The sequence below is a fragment of the Mytilus galloprovincialis genome, chromosome 7 (genome assembly GCF_965363235.1).
Source record: "Mytilus galloprovincialis chromosome 7, xbMytGall1.hap1.1, whole genome shotgun sequence".
Lineage (NCBI taxonomy): Eukaryota > Metazoa > Mollusca > Bivalvia > Mytilida > Mytilidae > Mytilus > Mytilus galloprovincialis.
Window position 1 is genome coordinate 46,193,704 of NC_134844.1, and position 25,122 is coordinate 46,218,825.

The 25,122-nt window shown below is 32.2% G+C and overlaps 1 long non-coding RNA gene across 2 annotated transcripts; it reads left to right on the forward strand.

The window, feature by feature from the left end:
* Positions 1 to 5,167: 5,167 nt before the first annotated feature.
* Positions 5,168 to 18,084, forward strand: LOC143083112 (uncharacterized). 2 transcript variants are annotated; one of them, XR_012980543.1, is made up of 4 exons: positions 5,168 to 5,370; positions 16,215 to 16,331; positions 17,273 to 17,601; positions 17,940 to 18,084. It is a non-coding gene; the product is annotated as an uncharacterized LOC143083112 (long non-coding RNA). The 2 variants fall into 2 exon arrangements; XR_012980542.1 differs by lacking the exon at positions 5,168 to 5,370 and having other exon boundaries at positions 15,996 to 16,331.
* Positions 18,085 to 25,122: the final 7,038 nt, after the last annotated feature.

Genomic DNA, 25,122 nt, shown 5'->3' on the forward strand with positions numbered 1-25,122 from the left:
AAAAATAACCCCTGGTTTTCTTGAAATCTTAAATTAGTATAATATGGAGCGCATTAATCCTCAATTTTTAATTTCAACTCATAGACAAGTAAATTTGGGCTCAAAATGGTCTTAATATATTTCTCTTTCACCAAAAGTTTCATTTCTGCAAATTTGTTGTGTAGTTTAAGTAAACAATGACATCAAATGCACTATTTTTTGTCCCGAGTAGGCCTACTTTTACGTTCTAAATTTGAGGGAGTAATTGGTGGTCTGACACCTTATAGCTTGCTGCTCGGTATGAGCCAAAGCTCCGTGTTGAAGGCCATACCTTGACTTATAATTGTTTACTTTTATAAAAAAAATTCATGGATGGAGCCTTGTCTCATTGGCACACATACAACATCTTCCTATATCTATGATATAGCCTAGAGTGCACAATGTGGCCTTAAACAACAACAAAAAAAACTACCTGACAATCAATCAACTCATTACTCATCGTTCTTTTGTAATCTCTCTTTAATGTATATCATGGTTTACCTGATTTAGTTTTTTCTAGGACTGTTGCATTATACCATTTCTTCTCCAGTTTCCAGAAGCCCATTACTTTTTCGTTCATTGCGAAATCCTGAGAAAAAAATTTAAACAATGTAATCTTCTTTAGAATTTCACCTCTGCTTGAATGCTGCTTTTAATTTTATTAAAATGATATGTTTTAAACTAAATAGGAATACAAAGATGTGGTATGATTTCTAGTGACAATATCACATAGACGTAAATTGATTTGGATGTAAGCAGCTATATTTTACTGTACAATATTCAACAATAAGCAATCATATGCCGTAGTGTAAGCTTAAAAAATACGATTTAACATAATGTCAAACAAGAATGTGTCCATAGTACACGGATGCCCCACTCGCACTATCATTTTCTATGTTCAGTGGACCGTGAAATTGTGGTCAAAACTTAAAATGAAGCAAACGGACGCACGGACGAACGAACGGACGTACGGACGAACGGAGGCACAGACCAGAAAACATAATGCCCCTCTACTATTGTAGGTGGGGCATACAAATTTAAACGTGAATATCAACGGCCGATAAATAGAAATGCTTCATAGATCACAAACAGCAACCAAAACGACCACTAAATTACTGATTTGGGACAGACATTTAACATGTACAAATGAGGCCCAATTTAACGTCAAGTAAAAAACAAACAAATATTTCAATTAAGTGTGAAATCATTCCAGCAATGACACATTACTGGAAATAATTATTAGATTATTTTTGAAGTTCACAAAAATTGCAAATGTATCATGATGTTCCAGGTTTACAACCCCTCCCCACCTTTTCCGCGAACTGGATCCCAACCGGTTTTCCAAAGAAAGCTGAATTATAACACAACGTGCAAATCTGAACTTAAAAATAATATAAATATATGTTTTTGTTTTAGGTGCTCGTTGATATTTTGCGGAGAAGACAGAAATATAACGGTTGATAGCTTAAAACTACATTGCATACACATGTTATATATTTCACTGATTCACTTTACCCAAGGCATTACAATTTTGTAATCTAAGTTTCAGTAAATTATTTCATAATCCACGACATGGGACTAGCAGAAACAAATAAAACATACTCATACTTCATACTCACATGTGTTACTTCCAATGATCTGATGTTTATCTGATTCTCAGGTATCTTCATTTCCTTTGAAAATAATTGAGTTTGTAAATCAAAGTAATCAGTGTTTTGTTTAATTGACTAACCACACATACTGAAACGTCTCGTCCGATTCACTAATCACTGATTTCATGTGGAAATTATTAAAGAATAAGCTCTAACTACAAGTATCGCATAAACTTGACATTTTAAAATATGATGACAATGAGCATGATGAGGTGAAGGTCAGATAAATCCTGTCAGACAGATATATACACAGAGTTCGAGTCAGCCTTATCCGGCCATCTTTTAAAAATCAAATATCTCGAAATGAGCTCCATGACATTTCAATGTATTTAGCTTATTTTGAGGCTTATCTAATGCTCTTCCGGGTAATAGTAACAATCTTAAATTCTTGCTTTATTTAATTTCACCTAAGTTCATCCTCAACTTACCTCGTTTGCATGTAAAGTTCTTGACTCGAGCTCAATTGTCATCTCTGTTTCCTATCAAAATAATATTTTGTTTTGATAAAAACTGTCACATTTTTACAAATAAAATCCTATTTTGAGGTTCAATTTATCATATTAAAAAGGTTAACCGCACAATCAGCAGTAAGCATACACTACAAACTGCTCAGAGTCTGAATTGACCAGTTTTTGTGCTCGACCAGTAAAATCGAGCACACATTTTACTCGACTAGTCTCGACATTGTCTCGACTGTACTTAACTGTACTTTAGTGTACTCGACTATGTCTCGACTTTACTTAATTAGTCTGATTCAGTACTTGATGATCTTTGTGTAGTCTGAAAGGGTCTTGACCAATGCTCGACCTGTCTCGACCTGTCTTGACTAGTCTCGACCTGTCTCGACTAGTCTTGACCTTCAAATTTAGTTTTGACTGGTGTAAATCAGCCCATCTAACTAAATTAAATATTGATCTTACAAAATTCAAGCTTATTAGGTAGTTTATTTTATTGCTGTGAAATGAAAGAATTTAATTTTACAATAGGTAAAAATTAAAATTATTATATAAATTCAGATAGGCATCTTTAATTTTTTTTATAACTTTTTCAAATCAACTTGGATTTTCATCAAACTATGTAGCTATCTTAGATATATATTAAGCTTACTAAATCCCAGGTCATTTTATTTTTTCTTGTATTGCTGTCAAATTCAAGAATTAAATTAATCTATTTATTTATATCTATTTGTGTTACTAAGGAAGCTACCATTTAATTTCTACATGTTCAATGACTAACAACATGAACAAAAGTCTTACCACGGATATGATTCCACGCCTTTAAGAAGGTTGATCTTGAAAATAAAGTCCCTTTGAACTGGTCTTTAAATAAGGATTTCTGTGTATCGAAATCTTTAAGCTGAACACTTTGAACCTCTCCATCCACTCCTAAAACCTGAAATATTCAAATAAGTCAACGAAATGTATTGCTTGACCCTTATAGGTGTAATTTTGCAATAAAGATTAGTATTAACAAAAACCATAAAGCCTTGAACCTGATCGCGTTCAGTTATATTTAGAAAAAAATATATGCTTTGCGAATTGATGCATATCATGTATTTAGGACGCCAAAATCTAGGACGCAATTACATCGGACATTTTAAGGGCAAACGTATTTACCCATTTCAAGGCAAATATTTGTAGTCAAATATAGTTAAAAGTACAATTGCATCAATGCCAATTTTACAACAACATAAATGAATTAATATCTTCCTTTTCTTAAAAATTGTTTCACCTTTTAAATTTTTCTAGCTATTGTAGTTTTCAAGATTATAGGAAAAGTTAGCTTACTACCAATTTAATGCTTTGAACTCTGGTGGATAGCTTTCGCATTCGCATCTTCTTAAAAACGTAAAATATTGGTAAAACTCATCCTGTTACTGATAATTTGAGTATTTGTAACTTATGTGCAAATTGCGTATTGTTGATCATTTCTTGCTACATCTATTTTAGATGTTAAAATAATTGGCTATAACGCAAAAGTCATTATTATATATCATGTATATAGTGCTATAACTAAACTTCTAGATTTGATCTTTTCGGTAATGCATATGATGCCTTCATTATTATTTTTAATGTATCTTTTATAGTTACTGTAGACTATTTTGAAACAAAATGAAACTAGAGGCTCTAAAGAGCCTGTGTCGCTCACCTAGGTCTATGTGAATATTAAACAAAGGAAGCAGATGGATTCATGACAAAAATGTGTTTTGGTGATGGAAATGTGATTGTACATCTTACTTTACTGAACATTCTTGCTGCTTACAATTATCTCTATCTATAATGAACTTGGCCTAGTAGTTTCAGTGGAAAATGTTAGTAAAAATTTACAAATGACTACTAAGGACAATAACTCCTTAGGGGGTCGATTGACCATTTCGTTCATGGTGACTTATTTGTAAATCTTACTATGCTGAACATTATTGCTGTTTACAGTTTATCTTTATCTATAATAATATTCAAGATAATAACCAAAAACAGCAAAATTTCCTTAAAATTACCAATTCAGGGGCAGCAACCCAACAAAGGATTGTCCGATTCATCTGAAAATTTCAGGGCAGATAGATCTTGTCCTGATAAACAGATTAATTTTGTTCTAAATGCTTTCGTTTTTGAGTTATAAGCCAAAAACTGCATTTTACCCCTATGTTCTATTTTTAGTCATGGTGGCCATCTCGGTTGGTTGGCCGGGTCACCGGACACGTTTTTAAACTAGATACCCCAATGATGATTGTCGCCAAGTTTGGTTTAATTTGGCCCAGAAGTTTCAGAGGAGAAGATTTTTGTAAAAGTTAACGACGACGGACGACGGACGCAAAGTGATGGGAAAAGCTCACTTGGCCCTTTGGGCCAGGTGATCTAAAAAAAAAAAAAACTGTTAAATTCGTCAATTAAGAAAAATAAAATTTCTCGTTAACACATGACCAGTACTGAACCATTTCCGGTCATTGTCGCACCCTGGTGGATAATGACGTTTAAAGTCTTTAACATTTCTAAAACAATAACTGAAACCAAGCAAAATGTACTTTCTTGAAAGTGAATTTTAATGAACTGTTGAATTTATAAGATTTATTGATTACTTGTTGGTGTTTAATGCAACTTTCATCACTTTTGGCTATAATATTATAGTGGATGTCAGCTTTTGATTGCCCAAACGCTAAAAATAATTGTCAATCAAAACTACAAAATGTATTGAAAAATGTAATTTTAAATTAGAAAAATGTGAAATTATAAAAAAAAATCGTTCTCATTTTTTTCTGCATTGGCATAAGCCAAGACTAAGTTAACTTAAGCTACAGTACCTTTTAAAAAAAATCCTAATCCTCCAGGTATGATATATTTTATTTTTCCCCATTTGAAACGTCCAAGCACAAGATAAAAATCACCACTGTTTAATACAATGTCCCAACTTGCCATAATGAATATCCTACCAATGAGTGTTTAATTGATAATATGTTCACACTAATTTATACTTCTCACCCTAGCCTGCATGTCAATCACAGTAAAAATTTGACCCTTCTCTTGAAAACAGCCGGTATTTGACACGCCCACATCGGTCTAGATGTGTACTTTGAAATAATCGTCGATTTTATAATTCCACCATGGTTTTCCTAATTTAAAATGTGTTCTTTTTATTTCTTTCAATGCTTATGATATCCGATGCCGTATTTAGCGACAGCGAAGATGAAACAGAAAAGGGACAGGTATGTATAATTTTATTTCAACTTATTTTCAAATTAAAATCGTTATCATGGCGAATGTACGCATAATATGATATACACTTTATGAAAAAAAGCAATAAAGGTTACGTTCAAGTGCGTAAAACAAGTATTACCATTCCTTAAAACCACAAAGGAATTTCCAATATTGCAAACGTGTATTTTCAGCACATTTTTCATTCCACGCATGTATCTATTTTCTCCCCGAGTGTGATAGATATATGATATATGTACATTGTCGGAAAATATACAACTTATGTGTATGAGCATTCGAAACATGACGAAAAACTAACTTCGCCGAGCTTTTCTCAGACTCGTAGCAAGTACTTATATTTGTTTTCTCCGAAAATAAACGTATATTATTTTTATCCTGAAATTTACACCATTCACTTGAAATTTTAGTTGTATAAAATCTAAAAAATTTGTCCCTTATTTTTCAAAGAATTTGACATGTAGCTTAACGCGAACCCCAAAAATTAACTGTTACGTAAAAAAAGGAATATCCGCATTACCGCTCGTTCAATATGGAAGTCGGACAAGTAGGATGGAATTTGAAAAAAATAGGCAGGGCAGGAGTTTTGAGTTAAAAAAAAAAAAAGGCAGGATGAGACACTTGCAAAAAAGTCAGGATGACAATTTATGTAAAAAAAGTCAGGATAAACTAAGAAAAAAAAAGCAGGACCGGATAAAGTGAAAAATAAAAAGGCAGGACAGAGATTAAAACTAAAAAAAAATGCAGGACAAGATTTTTCATCCTAGCCCCCCCCCCCCCCCCCCCCCCCATAAAAATCAAATGGTAGCTCCCTAACATTTTACAAATATAACTAGACAGATGCATCCTAATACCTCTGCACGCAGAATACATATGTATAGTATGTGATTCTAGTACTGTCAACGGTACAGAACATTTTCTTTTTTCCCATTGCAATGAATAAAGACGATAGAATGTCTATGTTGTCTAAAATTGCTAAATTGCAAAAGTTACTGACAGGGATTTCAATAATGGCTAAAGTCATCACAAAATAATTTTGCTATCTTAGAGCTTAAAACGTGTGTACATTTAGAATATATCATCTTTTAAATGCGTATATCTTAAAAAGTCAAATATAGCACATGAAGTTGACTATAGTCCTTAAGCGTGATAAAGATATTTATTATGCTAATGTTTTTAAATTGGAAAGGTAGCAATGTTGATACGAAACTCTACTAGTACTGCCAAGCTTATGTTTGTAATGTTCATGTAACCCCGATTTAAACTTCTCATGGGCGGATCCAGCCATTTTAAATAGGGGGGTTCATGACCCACGACAAAAAAAAGGGGGGGTCCAACTACATGTCCCAATTCAAATGCATTGATCGTCCAAAAAAAGGGGGTTCAGACCTTGGATCCACCACTGCTTCTCTTCTCTTCTATTCTATTCTATTTATTCGATAGGACACATTTCCACACATTTAAAACTTGACGGTGACACCGTCAAGTTTTAAATGTGTCTAATGTAATTTAATTTTGTTTTAATCTTTAATGAGGTCTTAAATTATTGATGTTATTGCATTTGTCTATCGGTTGTCCTTAATTTGCACACAGCAACAGTTAAAATAAAAATAAGAATGGTTATGAATAAAGGAGGAATAAAGGTAAAACAATAAGACTGCCAAAATCATCCGTGAGCTAATATAAAAAAAGGGCATTGAAAATTTGGCGGGAAATCATTCTCTCTATATTTTTCATACATTTAACATTTGCACCTTTTTCTTACAAAAACTTTTAAAAAAATAACAAGGATTTTATTAGATTTTTAAATAGAACTTTGTGTAATAACATTATGAAAATATATAAAAGTAGGGGTTAGCGGGCAAAATATTTTGGGAAAGTACATAAAAAAAAACCAGAGGATTCCGAATATCTTGCAAAAATCCTAAAAACAGCATGAATAAACATCCTAAGACGCTTAAAAAACGTTTTACTCACTTACAAACGATTTTTATGAATTAATGTATAAATACGAATAAGCATAGAGTATTACATGGTATTCATTTGTTCCGCTCTTTAACGAATGGCCAGTTTAGGTGCATGTATAATGAACCTATCTGGTTTTCCAGATTTTTGTATACTAGTATACATAATTGTTTATTTATGATTACGATAAAATAGCTTGTGTTTGTATCATAGTATGTTTACTGTCTCAGACGCGAGATGTGGTAATGTTGTTATAATTTTTACTACAAGCTTTAACTTGAGTTTTCATCGCAGATAAAGATCAGTAATTTTACATTTACAATGATTCGTTCGTTCATTAGAAACTATATTATCTCTGACATATATCAATACAATAACTAGTAATCGACTTGTCAATTGGTTTTACATTTTACATCATCTGAAAGGTGTATGCACTACACCACTCCTTTATTCAGCTACACAAGAAAGATCCCATGTGGTTTGATTCTTCAACTGCCCGGAAACGTTTAATATTAAATGATATCCGTGTTATAAAATGAATGAAAGCTAGTGTATATATGAGTGGTTTACTATTTTCGACTTTAAAACTATTTCCATTAAACAACCATCTATGATGCATAATACATGTAATACTGTGCTAGCTTTCAAACACATACAAAACAAAAGCGTAAGAAAACTAACTATTATTTACGGTGTTAAACTTTTTTCAGAGAAATTTTATCTATATAATATCATGGTAAAACAGCATAATTACTTTTTGGGATGTTTTATAGTAATTAGTCTAGATCTGATGTGTGACATGGCACAGTATTTAAAAAAAATATGAGCAGAACGACTGATGAAGATATTACATGTAAAGAATAAATATATGACGACATGTTTTTTTTTCATAACTATTACTTTTATGTATGCACGTTTTTTTAAATTAGTGTTATAAAATAGTTATTCTAAGTTAAATGTTGGGTTTGTTTTTTTTTGCGTAGATTTAACATAACAAATCACTGCATTGTGTGCAAAGTGGCGCAAAAGCATTACAATAAAGCGGTCGTAAGGATTTACAGGCTACCCGTAGGTCTTTAACAATGAGAAAAAAATATCACATACTATCATCTTGAGGAAACGACATAACATCTTGAGGGAACAACATAGTATCTTGAGGGAACGACATAGCATCTTGAGGGAACAACATAACATCTTGAAGGAACGACATAGTATCTTGAGGGAACGACATAATATCTTGAGGAAACGACATATTATCTTGAGGGAACGAGATAACTATCTTGTGGGAACGACATAGTATCTTAAGTGAACGACATAGCATCTTGAGGGAACGAGATAGCTATCTTGTGGGAAGGACATATCATCTTGAAGGAACGACATAGTATCATGAGGGAACAACATATTTTTTTTTCTTTCATATTCGCATTCTGCCACCGTAGTTTCATGACCAAACTACAATCTGAATGTTTTTTTTTAATTGATATACATATTTAGACTAACTTAAAGACCTTATTGCTAAACAATTGATAATTCAATAAAAGGCTATTGTTACAGTTTTCAGTCATGATTTACCTCAAAATTTAGTGAGTCAGGGGCCTGGTTTTCGAAAGTATCTTATGACTAAGACATGTCTTATGATGGTCTTATGACATGTCATAGTCATAAGATATGTTTTCGAAAGTGTCCTAAGTTACGAATTGTCATAACTTTTGTGGTAAACTTAAGACCCCTCGCGACATGACTTATGATGGTCTTATGATTGTAAACTAAAATTTTAATTACTTTTCATGTTTAATTTCATGTTAATTGCAATACAAATATTTGTTGTGTATCTCAGTTAGCTTAATAGTAAGGACTTTATTTTCCTCAACTACGTGAACTAAAATTTGAATCTCCTGCGACATATAATTTTGAATTCTTTTCTAATAGTCATGGTTTTGTATAATACATATACATATTACTTAGTTCCTAGTATAGTTAATAGAACCAGAGACATATATATGTCTCTGATAGAACTATATCAACGTATGTGCACGGGCATTTCGATAAGCGGGTACTCGATGTACCGAATCTAAAAAGTATTCACATTTAAAAAAAGTATGATTATACACGAAAACGAAGTTCAAGTTTATTATTTATCACAAACTAATTTTTAACAAATTTTCAAGTCAAATATCAATTCCTTTTTATATAAAATTTCATGTCCATTATATGAAAGAAATAAAATATTCGTAAATATTAATATGTTCATACTTTTCATTTTAATTTTTATATCACTTTTTAATCATTACTTAAAATATTAGAAAATAATGTTCACTTATGACAGTCATAAGAGCACCAAAGCTACGACTCTCTTAAGACAGCTTTGATTTACATCCTATGATATATCATACGATAGTCATAAGATGATCATAAATATGTCATAAGATACATATCTTATGATACTTTCGAAAACCAGGCCCCAGGACTCTAAATTTTTGTTGAATAATAAATGTTTGAATACAATATATATATTTCTATCTTTATAAGCCTCTTTTCGTGCTTTTAGTTTGTTAAAGGAGAAATAGTGAACAAAATTAATAAGAACAAATAACACATTATACGTTTTTAGTAAGTTTAGGTAATTTTTTTTAACATTATACTTTTGTAAACTCCATGGTATATAATGCTACTTTGATAAAATATAATCTCCAAAGTCATGAAATAGTAAATACAGAAATGGTTTGATCCTTTTGGTAATTCGGTATTTTACAGATAAATGCATGGATTCAATTTTACAGTCAACATTACGCTTTCAAAATGACAGCAGAAATCACTATTCCGTTGAAGCCTTTGCGATTTTTTTTATTTTCAAGCGTCATAAGTTTATTTGTCTCTATAGATTTGACCACAATGTTTATCTAGAAACAATATTTAACTTATTAAAACTGCAAGTATTCTGCATGTATGATTTATTTCTCATGCCATAGTTTATTAATTTAGAAATATTTACGTAGCCATGCAGTAGTGAACAGACAATTTGTGTAGTAATCAATCCTCCTGAGAAAATAAAATGACCAACGATTGCATGATAGTTATTAAGTAATGTACGAGATAACTAATGACCGCAAAATCTGAAGTTTATCCCAACAAATTCCCATCTGCTAATTCCTCAATGTCTTGTTTCATGATTTACATGAACGATCAGATTCAGTATAATTATTTCCGGAGTTACTAACATGACTAACATGTTTAACCCCGCCACATTATTTATGTGTGTGCCTGTCCCAAGTCAGGAGCCTGTAATTCAGTGGTTGTCGTTTGTTTATGTGTTACATATTTGTTTTCATTAATTTTTTGACATAAATAAGGCCGTTAGTTTTCTCGTTTGAATTGTTTTACATTGTCTTATCGGGGCCTTTTATAGCTGACTATGCGGTATGGGCTTTGTTCATTGTTGAAGGCCGTACGGTGACCTATAGTTGTTAATGTTTGTGTCATTTTGGTATTTTGTGGATAGTTGTGTCATTGGTAATCATACCACATCTTCTTTTTTATATTCTCACTAAACATGCTCAGTATACAAAATATGTTATTTCAATTGAACACAACACTACTGCACAAAAACAAATACAAAATAAAACCGCGAAGAGCCTTAGGCCGCCATCATCGTCATTGTATTTAACTAAAATATTTAAGATATAATATGAAATCTACTTCAACATAATATGCTACGAAATGAGGCCTGTATGGTTTATTGCTTAGGGCTACGTAACGTTTTCCCTTGACCCAAAATTATCCAGTTATGCAGGGTTCTGTTCGAAGAATGAAACCAAAGTACTGAAATACTGAAAATCGGATGACCGCAAGTTCTTGTGAATGGTCCGAGAAGCACTTGTCTCAGAAAAAACCCCATATCTATACCTGAAAATGAGGTTTTATGTGCAGATATAATTTTTTTCTTGGACAAGTTCGTGCGTAGATAAATTAATGACAGGGAATTCATCCTCACCGTAATGACTATTATATTGAAGTACGTGATACAAATCCGTATAATTACTCAGGTATATTATTGTTATATAGTATATTAATACTTGTATATTACAGTTACGTGTATTTTCATTGTATATCATTCTATTCTTCTATATTAATAATAGTGCAGTGCTAGTGCATGGTTGAGTTATCGTTGCTTAAGATTGCAAACGTTCATGAGATATTCTACCGCATGCGTGTGCATATTTATTTTGAATGATTTTTCACTAAATGTTTATACGTATAACAAAACATTTTAATATTATTAATTTATCTTTTTAAAAAAAGTATGTGATGAGTATTCATTGAAGAAATGGATTTTTAACAAGCGATAAGGAATATAAGTTTGCACTTGATGATGTCTTCATCATGTTTATAGATCGGTTCAAAAAACCAAAACGAATATTACGTAATGGAAATCTAGGCGATAGCAATACACCGGAATGCCCTCATCCGCTGTAAAAATTGATAATTTACAACACCTGGCATTCTTGACCTTGAAATACATTTTAAAGAAACTAATTATTATATCTATACACACAGAAATACAAAAGTAGCTGTCAATCACAGCATGTATTCCGAGGATTTATTATAGGTGAAGCAATACGGCAAATAAGAAATATAAGTGGCCATAACAAATCAATAAACGATGTAACTAATGTCAAAGTGAAATTATTAGATAGGGGTTATTATAACGTCTAAATATGTGAAATAAAATTGAGAATGGAAATGGGGAATGTGTCAAAGAGACAACAACCCGACCAAATAAAAAAACAACAGCAGAAGGTCACCAACAGGTCTTCAATGTAGCGAGAAATTACCGCACCCGGAGGCGTCCTTCAGCTGGCCCCTAAACAAATATATGCTAGTTCAGTGATAATGAACGCCATACTAATTTCCAAATTGTACACATGAAACTAAAATTAAAATAATACAAGACTAACAAAGGCCAGAGGCTCCTGACTTGGGACAGGCGCAAAAATGCGGCGGGGTTAAACATGTTTGTATTTATATTGATGCTTTTTATCAATTGACGTAGTGAATTATTACAACAAAACAAATCGAAACAAAAAAAAATATTCGGTTTTAATGATCTTTAAAAACTAAATATAACCCATATACATGTATACGTAAGATTAAGAAAAGTAAGTACTAAGTAAGTAAATTTTGTTTAGGGTCGGCTTTTATATACACAATAACAGACAAAACATGAGCTCTGACTACTGATGCTAAATTTGGTTGATTATGATATAGGGAATTACTGAAGCAGGACCGGAGCGGGCCCCCTCTTAGGCAGTCAGTGGGCCCCGGCTTGTGAAAAATTCTGGATCTGCCACTGATCAATGGTATAGTGTTTCATGTATACAAACCTTTGGATATGGTAATTAGGTGCAAATTGTCAAAATAATCGGATTTATAGCATCTATGACTAACATCAGTGGAAATACTACATTAGAATAATAGAGATTAATTAGTTTGACAAATAGCTAATGCATTTACAAGTCGACTGTGGTTTAACCGCATTAAAAATAAATACTGGCATCTGATTTGTTTCAGATACTTCTGATATTATCAAGCAAGTCATAATTGATATTTGAATTTATCAACTATTATATATCATGTAGCAAGAAATTTTAACCTATTCCAGCGGCCCATTCCTGTCACTCATTGCATAATAAGTGCCCCCTCTCCACCCCCGAGTAAACTTAAAGCATATCTTACGATATCATTTTATTAATGATTTTATATTAGACATTGACCATTCATTTTTTGTGGAGGTGGAGGCGGCAAGAACTTTTTAAATAATTATTGTGGGTTCCCATTGAAAATAACAGGATTTAAAAACAAAATTGTTCATATTGAGATAAAAATCGAATGTCGAAAAAAATGATAGTCCGAGAATCAAAAATTCCTTAACACGCATGATAGTAACTACTTTCACAACGAGAGGATTTCCCTCAATAATCGTGGTTAATCCTTTAATAACAGATAGAAATATTAATATACCTATTCCAATCAAAATGTACAAAAGCATTAATTATTTTGTTTATATAAAAGCTTTAAGAAGTAGGCACTTCACATCGGTGTTAATATTTACGCGCCCAGCGGCAAGTTGTCATAAATCACGCACTATGAAGCTGGGGTTATAAAACGATTTTTTTTGGGGCACAGACATTTTATGAAGATAATATGGTATTCAAAATTAAAACTATGATTAATCTAATTGATCGATGTGTGCAGCCGATATGTTTTATTACTAGATGCTTCGTTCACTCTGCATTGTCATAAAAGGAAAATTAACATAGTTTACTCAGACCTAATAGGCCTCAAAAGAATTTTCTACTTTTTGCGTGATACTTTTTTTATTGCATAATTGATAGGCATGGGAGATACTTTTATTAAGTACAAATTGCGTTAAAAAAAGCAACAGCAACCTATATTTTTTTTTTACTAAAACATACTACAATTTTCTTTAATACGGTTTCGTTCTTAAAATCAACATTCAAAGGCTCGAGAGAGAAAAAAGGCTACAGTACTATTGTACACGTTTATGACTGAGAAAATAAAATAGTTTGTCTTGTCTTGTCGTTTTATGGGAAAATCAATTGTTTGCCCCCCCCCCCCCCCGAAAATGAAATGGTTGCTGCCTAAGACATGTACTAAAAAAAATGGCGATGGTCAGTTTATTTTGCTGTTGAGCATAGTTTACAAAGTCATTGCATATCGGTTTTCTTTAATAAAATAAAATAAATATATTTGGGCTAGTGAACAGGATAAAGAAGAAAAAACGGATTACTTTTGAAAAGTCACAAAATACATTCTCATGTTGTACCGTTGTACCACTGTCCCAGGTTAGGGGAGGATTATGATCCCGCGAACATGATTACCCCCCCCCCCCCAATTATGTATGAATGTGCCTGTTCCATGTCAGGAGCCTGTAATTCAGTGGTTGTCGTTTTTTTATGGGTTACATATTTGTTTTTATGAATTATGACATGTGAGAAGCAAAATGTATGTTTAACACGCATATTCATTAGAATATTTTTTGTATGGAGCGCGAGAGGGTCAAAAAGCGGAATTGAGTATTGTGTTATTCAAAATCAATTTCTCGACCATGCTTTCATGGCATCACTTAAGTATTGGCAGGCACACCAGCAGCTGCCCTTAGTCAATGCACTACTGTTGTGGCCACAAAAAACTTGTCCCGTGTTGACGTAAAGCGAATGTAGCGCTCCTCCCTTGACGATGGTTGTTTTTGGTCTACGACATATTGACCTATCCAGTGCTGTTTGTTGATAACTGTTTTTTAGTCTATAAACTGTTGACTTATGCACATTAAATCGATCCACTACGTCAGTAACACTCATGCAAGCATCAACCATTCCAAGAGCCATCTGACGGTCATTTTCGGAGAGGCCTGGTTGACGCCCCATGCAATTTTTTCAAACGTTTATGTGTTTTTCTTACCAATGGTGTGTTTCTGAACGTTAGTGCAAAAACAAATTAAATTTCGTCTTAAAAGTACAGGTACAGAAGGTAAAACATCAATTACACGCGCAAAGCTAAAATGGCGCAAAATCAATCACCTGGAAAAAAGTACGACTGCTTAAAAATACAGGTAATACTAAGGATTATATCAATGATGTTTATTAAAAAAAAATCCAGAAACAACCAAAAAAAATTTAAAAAAAAAGTGTTGCTAAACTTTTTTGGCTCAGTATAGGTTAATTTAATTATTTAGGAATTGTTTAATCATGTCATTGTGTTAATGTCATTTACAATGATTATTTTATTTGACGACACATTTGTTCTGCTATTTTACACACGATTATCTCTGCCTTTGTCTTTACTTGTATTGATTTATTTGAAATAGAAAAGCATGTATTTCATAATCATAAATGATAAATTTATAGAAACCACCATTGCAGAGTGCTGGAATGTGACAAGAGATCAATGCCACCAAAAATTACAATTATAGATCACCACACAGCCTTCAACAATGAGTAAAATCAATGTCCATAATCAGCTATAAATATTACAAAACAACAATGCAAATATAGAACAATTCAAACTAGAAAATTTCAAATAGCCCTCAGTAGAAATGATCCGAAATAGTGCGATACACAGATTATCAGTTTTGTGCATACATAATTATATTGACTGAAAAGATTCACATTATGACTGACTAAATTATGCTATTACTAGATAGTAATATCTATTAAACCGATTATCTTTACTTTTCCACTTTAAGGATGAACTACATATTAAGTTCATGGTTAATCATGAAGAGACATAAAAAAAGAAATATCATTTTTTTTTGTTATCTGTTAGAAGTCAAGCCTACTAAAATGGTACAGCCTCGGTGGTTTAGTATTCTTATACAATATTTTGCATTATAATTGAATATAAAATCTATGAAAAATTTATATGTGTTTACATGCATACGTATGTGTTTAAGTCGACTTCTGCGGGTGTCTGGGACATTCTTAATACAATGTATTTTGATATACAAAAAGCAACATGGATTTCAACCAATATTTTGTCTTTTCATAATTAATATCGAAGTTTAATTCGGTTATGTTACAAATATAGCATATACCATACCACATCAAGAAGGGGGAAAACATACAACTACGATGACAAAACAACTAAAAGCAACACGGTAGGGAGGAATAACACATATTGGTGTGTATGTTCATTGGACATACTGTACTTGCTAAGGCAGTATTATATACTTGCAATTATTTTAGTCAGCTACAGCTATTTAGTGGACAACAAACTCCTGTTTTGACACATCAAGTAATGAATGAGCAAGATAAATAAAATAACATGTTTAAGGTTTGAATTATAATTTTTGCAGGGTGGAACGTTGCCTCCAGTATTGTATATTCAAGCGGACAACTGCTGGCGGGAAAACAAAAATAAATATGTTTTATCGTTTTGCGAGTTACTGGTGCACATGAAAGTATTTCAAGAGGTAGACATTTGATATCTTATAGCCCACAGTAATCATACTACTGTTAGATAATAGAATTCCTATCTAAAAAAATTCAGGGAATACAATCATGACAATGGACACACGTATTTTTATGCCCCACCTACGATAGTAGAGGGGCATTATGTTTTCTGGTCTGTGCGTCCGTTCGTCCGTTCGTCTGTTCGTCCGTCCGTTCGTCCGTCCGTCTGTTCGTCCGTCTGTCCCGCTTCAGGTTAAAGTTTTTGGTCAAGGTAGTTTTTGATGAAGTTGAAGTCCAATCAACTTCAAACTTAGTACACATGTTCCCTATGATATAATCTTTCTAATTTTAATGCCAAATTAGAGTTTTTATCCCAATGTCACGGTCCACTGAACATAGAAAATGAAAGTGCGAGTGGGGCATTCGTGTACTGAGGACACATTCTTGTTCCTACTGAACTGATCGGTGATTCCTCCTACCATTTTTATAAGGGTCGTATCATTATGTATTAACATGAATAACTGTATCCAAATGAACATGATGAATAAGATATAATAAAGCGAGAAAATATACCGACGGAGAATCATAATGAAAAGTCGATTAAAATAAATCATCTCAATATTCAACAGTAAAACAACTAAGACAAACCATTACATAAAAATATAAAGTAACTCCAATACCACCGGAAAACTCGGTTAACAGCTCCGCGAGGGACACCCGTAGTATTTTTAGACTAACTGAATTCATGATATGAAACACCGTCCCTGAAATAATGTATCAAGTGTAATATATAAATACTCCACATACATCCACTATCATGACTGTCGCAATATTGCTTCAGAGAAATGTCAAAACAATTAGCAAAAGAATGCACATACAAGAATCGTAATGCGGACAGTTTTAAAATATAAATCAATATAAAATTTGATAGAATTTTTTATGAAAATATTTTTTTTTGCAGGTTCACCTTTCTTTTCTGTATGTTGGACACACACATGAGGATATTGACGCCGGTTTTCAGCAAAATAGTAGATTCCCTCCGTCGAAATGACGCAGAAAAAATCCCTGAGCTTTTGGATCTCTTACCAAATCCAAGCAACTTAATTTGGCAATACAATATTAGGAACTGGCTTCAACCATTTATTGCTGATGTACGGAAACATATCAAGCCATTACATTATAGATTTACAATGGATGAAGTATCTAATAAGATTAAACTGTGTTACAAATCCAATCATGCGGGGCCTTGGAAGATTTCAACAAGTGGAATGTTCATGTTTAACGATAAAGGTGAAGTAGAATTGCCAAAGGGTGTACCAAAAGTATCCACGCCAGTTTTTGACAAAATATTTATCGAAAAAATTGAAAGTGGAATTAATGACTGGAAATGTCTCTTCACGGATCAAATGTCAAACGCATTGTCTTTGCTTGCTAAAGAGAAAACTAAATATTTATCTTCTTTTCAAATCAAATATTTTTCATTTGAGCAAAACATCTGGACGTTTTATTAGCAAACTCAACTTGAAATCGGTAATCGACTACTTTATAATATTTATTTGTTTTTCTTTAATCATCAACTAACAACATTTAAGGTCGAAATCAATCGTTGTTTTTTTATGTATTTTCAGGAAATACGAAGAACATGACAACTAGACGCACCATATATAGCTCATATGTATATGGCTATATATGTCAAAAGAAACAGATATTTTATTCTATAATACAGGAACTAATAGAACTCATTTTCTTTTTTGATTTGATTTGTTATATACATGAGGTATCATGTTTGTTGTGGCTATTTTACCTAGCAGTTGAACAACATATGGTTTCAACAGCAATAGTACAATTATGTTTTATTCAAAATAATGTGCATGCTTTAATATGTAATTTTCAAGAGTTTAAATTTTCTACTTGTGCTGTGCTGACATTAAACAGTTTGTAATTATGTTTTCTCTTGAAAAAACATTGATTTCTATCTCGTTTACTTTCCTTTAATTTGATGGATACACGAATACGTGGTAGCGTGATCACCCCGAGTGCGAGCGGTCGTAGTTTGGAACCCAGCTGGATGAAAACGGAGACTTTGGAATTTGTATTTGTTGCTTCTCCGCTTAGCACGCAGCATGAAGGAGTTTGATCAAAGGATTGATTGGCTCGAAGTGATAATACTATGTCCGTTTCGGTGGACTGTTATCTTATGAACAACGTGACGGTTGTCACATGTGAAGCAGTATTTTCTTCCCTTTCGGAGTTGCCGAGATCACCCCAAGCTTTTGGTGTGATGCCTGTTGCTTGTAGGTTTTAATTTCTTTGACGTTTCTTCCTCACTATTGTTTGTCTTTTCTTTTGTAGCCATGGCGTTAGTTTACTTTCGATTTATGAGTTTGAATGTCCCTCTGGTATCTTTTACTCCTCCTTTATGAATTAGCTTGTTGAAAATCCGACTCTGCGTGTGGTTCAAGTGAAAAGTAAAGTTATTTTGCATGTTACATTAACTTGTTCTTGTCCTGAATATGCATATTTATTTCCCACTGGACAGTGCGAATCACCAAGATTCATCTTTTATTTCGTATTTGAATGTTTCAAAGTCATTTAAAGTCTTGTACATTAGTTAGTGTTAATTATGACCTTCAAATCTAAGGCCCGCTATCTAACTTTGCAAAAAGAATTTAAAGCAGTATTTTCATTAGCTTGACTTGTTTGCAATATAAAAAAAAATCAGTCGAAAAGTGCATTGAGAATCACACTGCTTTTCCAAGCTTCACCTAAAAATGTTCGTCATTTTTATATTCAAGATTGACATTTTTAGACGGAAAGTAAATCTTTGCAAAATGCTGTAGAAATGGATAAATACACATAATGGGGACATTTCCCCATTCCATGTATATTTTTTATTTCTTCGACATAGAAAATGACCAATTACACAGGTTGTTTTAAAGATTATTTTCATGTGGGGAAATTTCCCCAATATTGTTAAGTGTTCACGTATGTGTTGTCTTCCTGTATGGATGTTTTCCCACTACTTGTAATTTAATGGGGAAATTTCCCCATTTCGTATGAATTATCACCATATTGAAAGTCATATTTAATTTGGGGATATTTCCCCACTTTATTCATGATGTTAATTACAGTTACTTACACATACTTCTCAAACTTATAATTATATTTGAAGAAAAGTGGGGATATTTCCCCAGTCTGAAGGTCTTTTTTCTGGGGATATTTCCCCAGTCTAAAGGTCATTTTATTCCGGGGATATTTCCCCATTTTCATTTATTTTTAAATTCATTATGATAATAGATGAGGAAAAATTTCAATGAGTTTCATCATTCTTTGTTGCTGCATGAATATAAAGTTAACATCAGGTGTAATTCTGGATAAATTTTCACTAATTTTTAGCAACTGAATCGCCTCGCTTCTTCAAATAAAGATGTTTTTTACAATAAACGTTGACAATCTTTTTGTTTACCGAACTTGAAACCACACTAAAAAGAGAATAAAATAGATTTTCTCTTTTTCAAATAGAACGCGTATTAGTTAGTATGAATAAATGACTTTCAAATTAATTTCCTTAACTTAATAAATAAATATGTCACATTTATTCGAACATCAAAAGTCATTAATTAAGACTAACACATTATTTGTCTAAACATGTAGATATTTAAATTTGTAAAATAATATGTTTTCTAAAAGTCCAATTTTTAAATAAATAATAAAATTATAATTAAGTCCAAATAAGCCTGGTGACTTATGTTGCCATGTACAGGGGAAAATGTTCAACACGTATCCCTACCATCTTTCCCCGTACCCATTACAATTTAACTGTATTCTTGAATATTATTATTAACTAAAAGCTTAACGCCAGATCGGCAGATATTTGAAATGACATTTTTGTTTAAATCATAAATATCTGTAAAATGAAGTTTACAAATCAATGCTAGAATTTGATATATCTGTTCTTATCTATCTACATTTACCTTCGGGTCAGGGGGGGAATGGTGGGGTTGCACTTAAATACTCAAATGAAATGGGTGTCGCTGGAGTTCTGGTACCCTAGCCTTTTCGTGTAATTAAAAATTTATCACAATCCAAAATTTGCGTATGTACATGTGAATGTAATCTTTTTCCATTTTGGTTTGGTTTTATCACATAAAATCACACTCAGCATGTATGACTTGTATATGAAACATATTCAAACCACCATAATTTACTCCCATTCCGATATAAATGTACTATTTGTTACTGGACGTTAAACACTTGTTCATCCCTTTCATTCTTTCTTTTTTTTTCAATTAACAGTCTAGTCTAAGACTTTAGATTCAACGAGATATAATAGTATATATATTTTGCATCGATGTTATAATATATTTGATTAATTTTCATTTCAAATTTGTTTCGTTTATTTCTGTTTCTTTTCATTCGTTTCTATTAAACACTTTATATTCATCCATAGTATCGTACCTGTCTGGTGTTGATACGGGGATTACCGTTCAGTTTGGGTACGGAAATAAAAGATGAACACTTCTGTTTTAGCAAATAACAAAAAAAAATCAAAACATAAATGCTTTCAAAAAGGGGGTGGGGGCACTTGATATTTACTAGGTTGTAGGACGTTCTGGTCGAATAGGTCACATTTTCCTGAAGTATATGATATGATAAAAGAAAGTTCCCGTTACTTGTTAAAAAAAGAGCCCGGTATTTTCTGTTAAAGCCGAAAGTCTGTGTGCTTATGGCTGTGTTTCTGTCCACAAATATTTCCTCTTCCACACTTTGGTAGTAAATTTTCTAACGTACGAGATGAAACCAAACCATAATGGAAAAAGGTTCTTGGATGATTATTAGTTCGATTTTTAGTCTAACGCTTTCAAAGTTGTACTCACCGGCATTTCGTATATCCATGAGTTGTATATAAAGTATTCAAATAAGTTTTTATAAGCTGTCAAGTTGTTTTAGCGGTGAATTCTGTAATTTTGTCAGCCGTTAACACACACATGTTTTGTTCACAGACAAGCCGCTACTTTCGGTGGCGCAGTTGTAACTTTATTTTATTGTTGCCAAGGAGAATTGAATTAAATCTCTTATATAAAAATAAGATGAGAAATATATTTTATTTGAATTTACGAATTATTTTTATAAATAATTATTTTCTTTAAATCTAACTTCCACGGGAATTTCTTACGTTCCAACATCCAACAATCCAACTTCCCACAAAAATCAAACATTGACGTAAAAAACGCTAAAAACGTTAGTCTTGCTTAAAACTTTGGCTTGTTAAGGCAGATTTTTTATTCAAGTTAATTTTAGTCAAATTTTCCAAATTTACTTTATCTAAATTTATAGTTATTAAATATAGAAAGGTAAAAACAATGGGTTTTTTTTTTGGTTTTTTTTTTTAAAGTTAAACCTTATTTTAGCGGACTTTTAGTATCCGGGCTCTTAAGATTTTGATCTTTTGTTCTCATCAGTCATGTTAAGTAAAATTTAAGAAACTGTAGCAAATACTTTCAAACCTATTAGTTAATTTTACGGATTTTTGCAGGCAATGCTTTAGTTATAATAGTTCGAGTTTATATTGAAGTTAATCTGTTAAATAGTTATTTAGTTGATGTTTGTAAATTTTAACACACTACTTTAAATAGGAACAAATAGGCAATATTTGGAATTAAGGATTATGGTTTCCATAAGGTTTGGAAACCATATTTAAATTCGATAACAGTTAGAAAGGATCTTACTGTTATCTTAAAATAGGTACTGTATCAGGAAGGACCTGGCAGTTGCCTTGATTTTATGAAATACTGTACAAGTAAGGACTTGACAGTATTTCTTTAAACAACATTTTTGTATTTATATCAAGGACCTGATAGTATTTAAACATAATTCGAATTGATAAGGAATCAGTTTCCTAACTTATTTATCTAAATCAGAAAAGGTTTCTGATTAACTTCTGCTCAAATTATTAAACTTTATATTTATAGAAATGTTAGTTAAATAAGAAATTTATATAGCAAGACTCAAACATGTAAAAGTTCACATATATATCAGTACAAATTTTTATATAGTACTACAAACAGTATGACATGGGACTAGATCACAACCTCCTATTTTTCAATGAATTTCAACACATTTAATAATGCATTTGTTGTACCTTATTTAGAATTGATACTTTTTCAAAAGATAAGAGTTCCTACATTTTTATAGGGAGCTCTGAAACTGGTTTAGAGAGGTTTAGAGAGGTGCTAGAAATTTTATTATTATGTAATTACTGTATACTTATATTGTATTGTGAAATACATATTTGATGAGGAGTTCATGATCAATAGTATATAAAACTTAATAAAAATGGAAACTTCAAAACTTGTTTGGTGTTCTTTTCACCAGGATAGCATAATCTGATTGTCCAGATTTTTATCAAAACAGGAGAACCTATAATTTAGTCATAGAATATTCAGTCTTCAGACTTGTCAGAAATAGTCTTGAGTTATACTTTTACAAGTGGTTGGAATTTAGAGATTAAATTTTGTTTTTTGTTGGGTTAGTCACCCCTGGCTCGCTACAATATACTGAGATAACAAAATAGTATGAACAAGTTACTTAATGTTATACTAAGATGTCTTTATAGTATAAAATGTATCTTTATGACATTGCAATATCAGATAATAGTTTAGTAAAATGACAAATCAATATGAAAACGCAGCTCCATGTTATATCAAGATGTCTTCTTAGTATGAAATATTATCTTTATAACAAAGTGAAATGACAGAATAGTATGAAAAGGTACCTCCATGTTGTATTAAAGTGTCTTTATAGTATATAAATTTATCTTAGTGATATAGCAAATTAACAGAGTAATATTGTCAAATGTCGTTATAGTATAGAACATTTGCTTCATGATATATCTCTAGCCTTAATGTAATAGTTATTGTTATCATAAGGCAGTTGTGGCGTTTCATACTTATGTATTGTGTGTTTTACATATGCTTGCTTGAATCTACTTATAAAGTAGTGTTATGAGTCTTAGGCCGTGTTCACATTGACCTAAAATCGGTGTTGTGTTAGTGTAACTCACACGTAAACTAAACACAATTGCGTTCCCATTGATAAAACTCAATGTTTACATGTAGTTTAAATGATGTTTTATCTACACACAGTCGATAGTCAATGTAGCCCTTGTGTAGGTTAAGTGTACACAAAACTAGGCATTTAGGACATTAGTTTTACCGTGTATATATTTAAGGAGGAAACTATTTTTGAGTAAAATTGATATTTTTGATAATTATTGACATTATTAGTATAGTTCTTTACAGAAATTGTTGTCTAAATTTTACAGTTTTTTTTTTGTTTTTTTTAAATAACGTACTTCATTAACCCCTGATCAAGACTCAAAGCAGCATCATTGCCGAACCCATAAGGCAGCTACCAATTGATTTTCGGGGGGAGGCTATTATTATTGTTGAGTATAAAACATAAAGGCAAGGGGGTGGGGTGGTGAGCTATGGATTTTGTTTTGGAAACAAAAAATGTTTCCAATTTTTGGCCCTGAAAAAAAAATTGTTTGTTTCACCCTCAGCTGCCACTATTTATAATGCTAAAATTGATTTTGACTTGTCACCAAAATTTGTCCTGAAAAAAATCAATAGCTCACGTCCCCCGTCCTCCGCTCCCCCTCCCCTCCACAAAAAATGAAGTAAATAGTTGCTGCCTAATTCATTTGAAAAGGTCTTCCCGAATCAACTTGACGTACACATAAATATTCGCCACTGGTCTTTACTCAAACAACGATTCACGCATAAATGCATGACTAAAAAAAGTGTGAGGTAAATGATATGTTTGTCTAGTATATCAGATCCGTTAAATAACACTTAAAATAAATAGAATGAAATTCAAAACAGTGTGGCTGTGGCCATTGATTGACACATTAAATTCATCCATTGACTGGGACAATTTAGGTGAACGTTTGTATGTAACGACCACTGATCACTATGTACTTTTTAAAGACACTTAAACTATGGGGTCACCAAAGGTTCTCAACACCTCAATAAAGTAATTCGAAAAAATTAATAACGATGTTTTGATTTATACCAATTATATAAATCAAAACATAAAGGTTATTCCTGATTATTTTTTCGAATTACTTTATAATTGAAGGCGTTAAGAAACCTTTGGTGACCTCACAGTTTAAATGTCTATCGTAGGTACGTCGTGAACAGTGGTCGTTACAGACAAACGTTCACGTAAATTGTCCCAGTCAATGGATGAATTTAATGTGTCAATCAATGGCCACAGCCACACTGTTTTGAATTTCATACTAAAAAAAACGTTACCCTATTCCTTTACTAAATACTCCTTGGAGAAGAAATACCATTTGAAACGAACAGAAAAGATAAAAATTTAGTGATCCCTAATATCTCAATCCTTTTTTTCGGCTGTAAGCACGCTGCTGCAGCTAACGTTTTCTAATGCGTAATCGAGACATCTCTAGTATATTCAAACTACTACAAATTATAAAAATGGCTTTTATAAAGTAGCAACCACTTAACTTAAAAAAGGGGGAGGGTTATTTTTTTTTATCTGAGTCAGATTTTTTTCGCGCGTACGTTTTTATTCCTTTTTTTCGATGCTGGTGATCAAATTCTTTTTTTTTTCAATATTTAACACTATAATGTATGGGGGAACTCTTGATTCATAATATTTTTTTTATCATCTGTATGACCATTTTTATTTTATCAAATTGGGGATCGGAATATTTCCATTCCAAACCACCACCCCCCATCCCCACCCCCATTTTGAAGTCAAATGGTTGTTCCCTTATCGCTA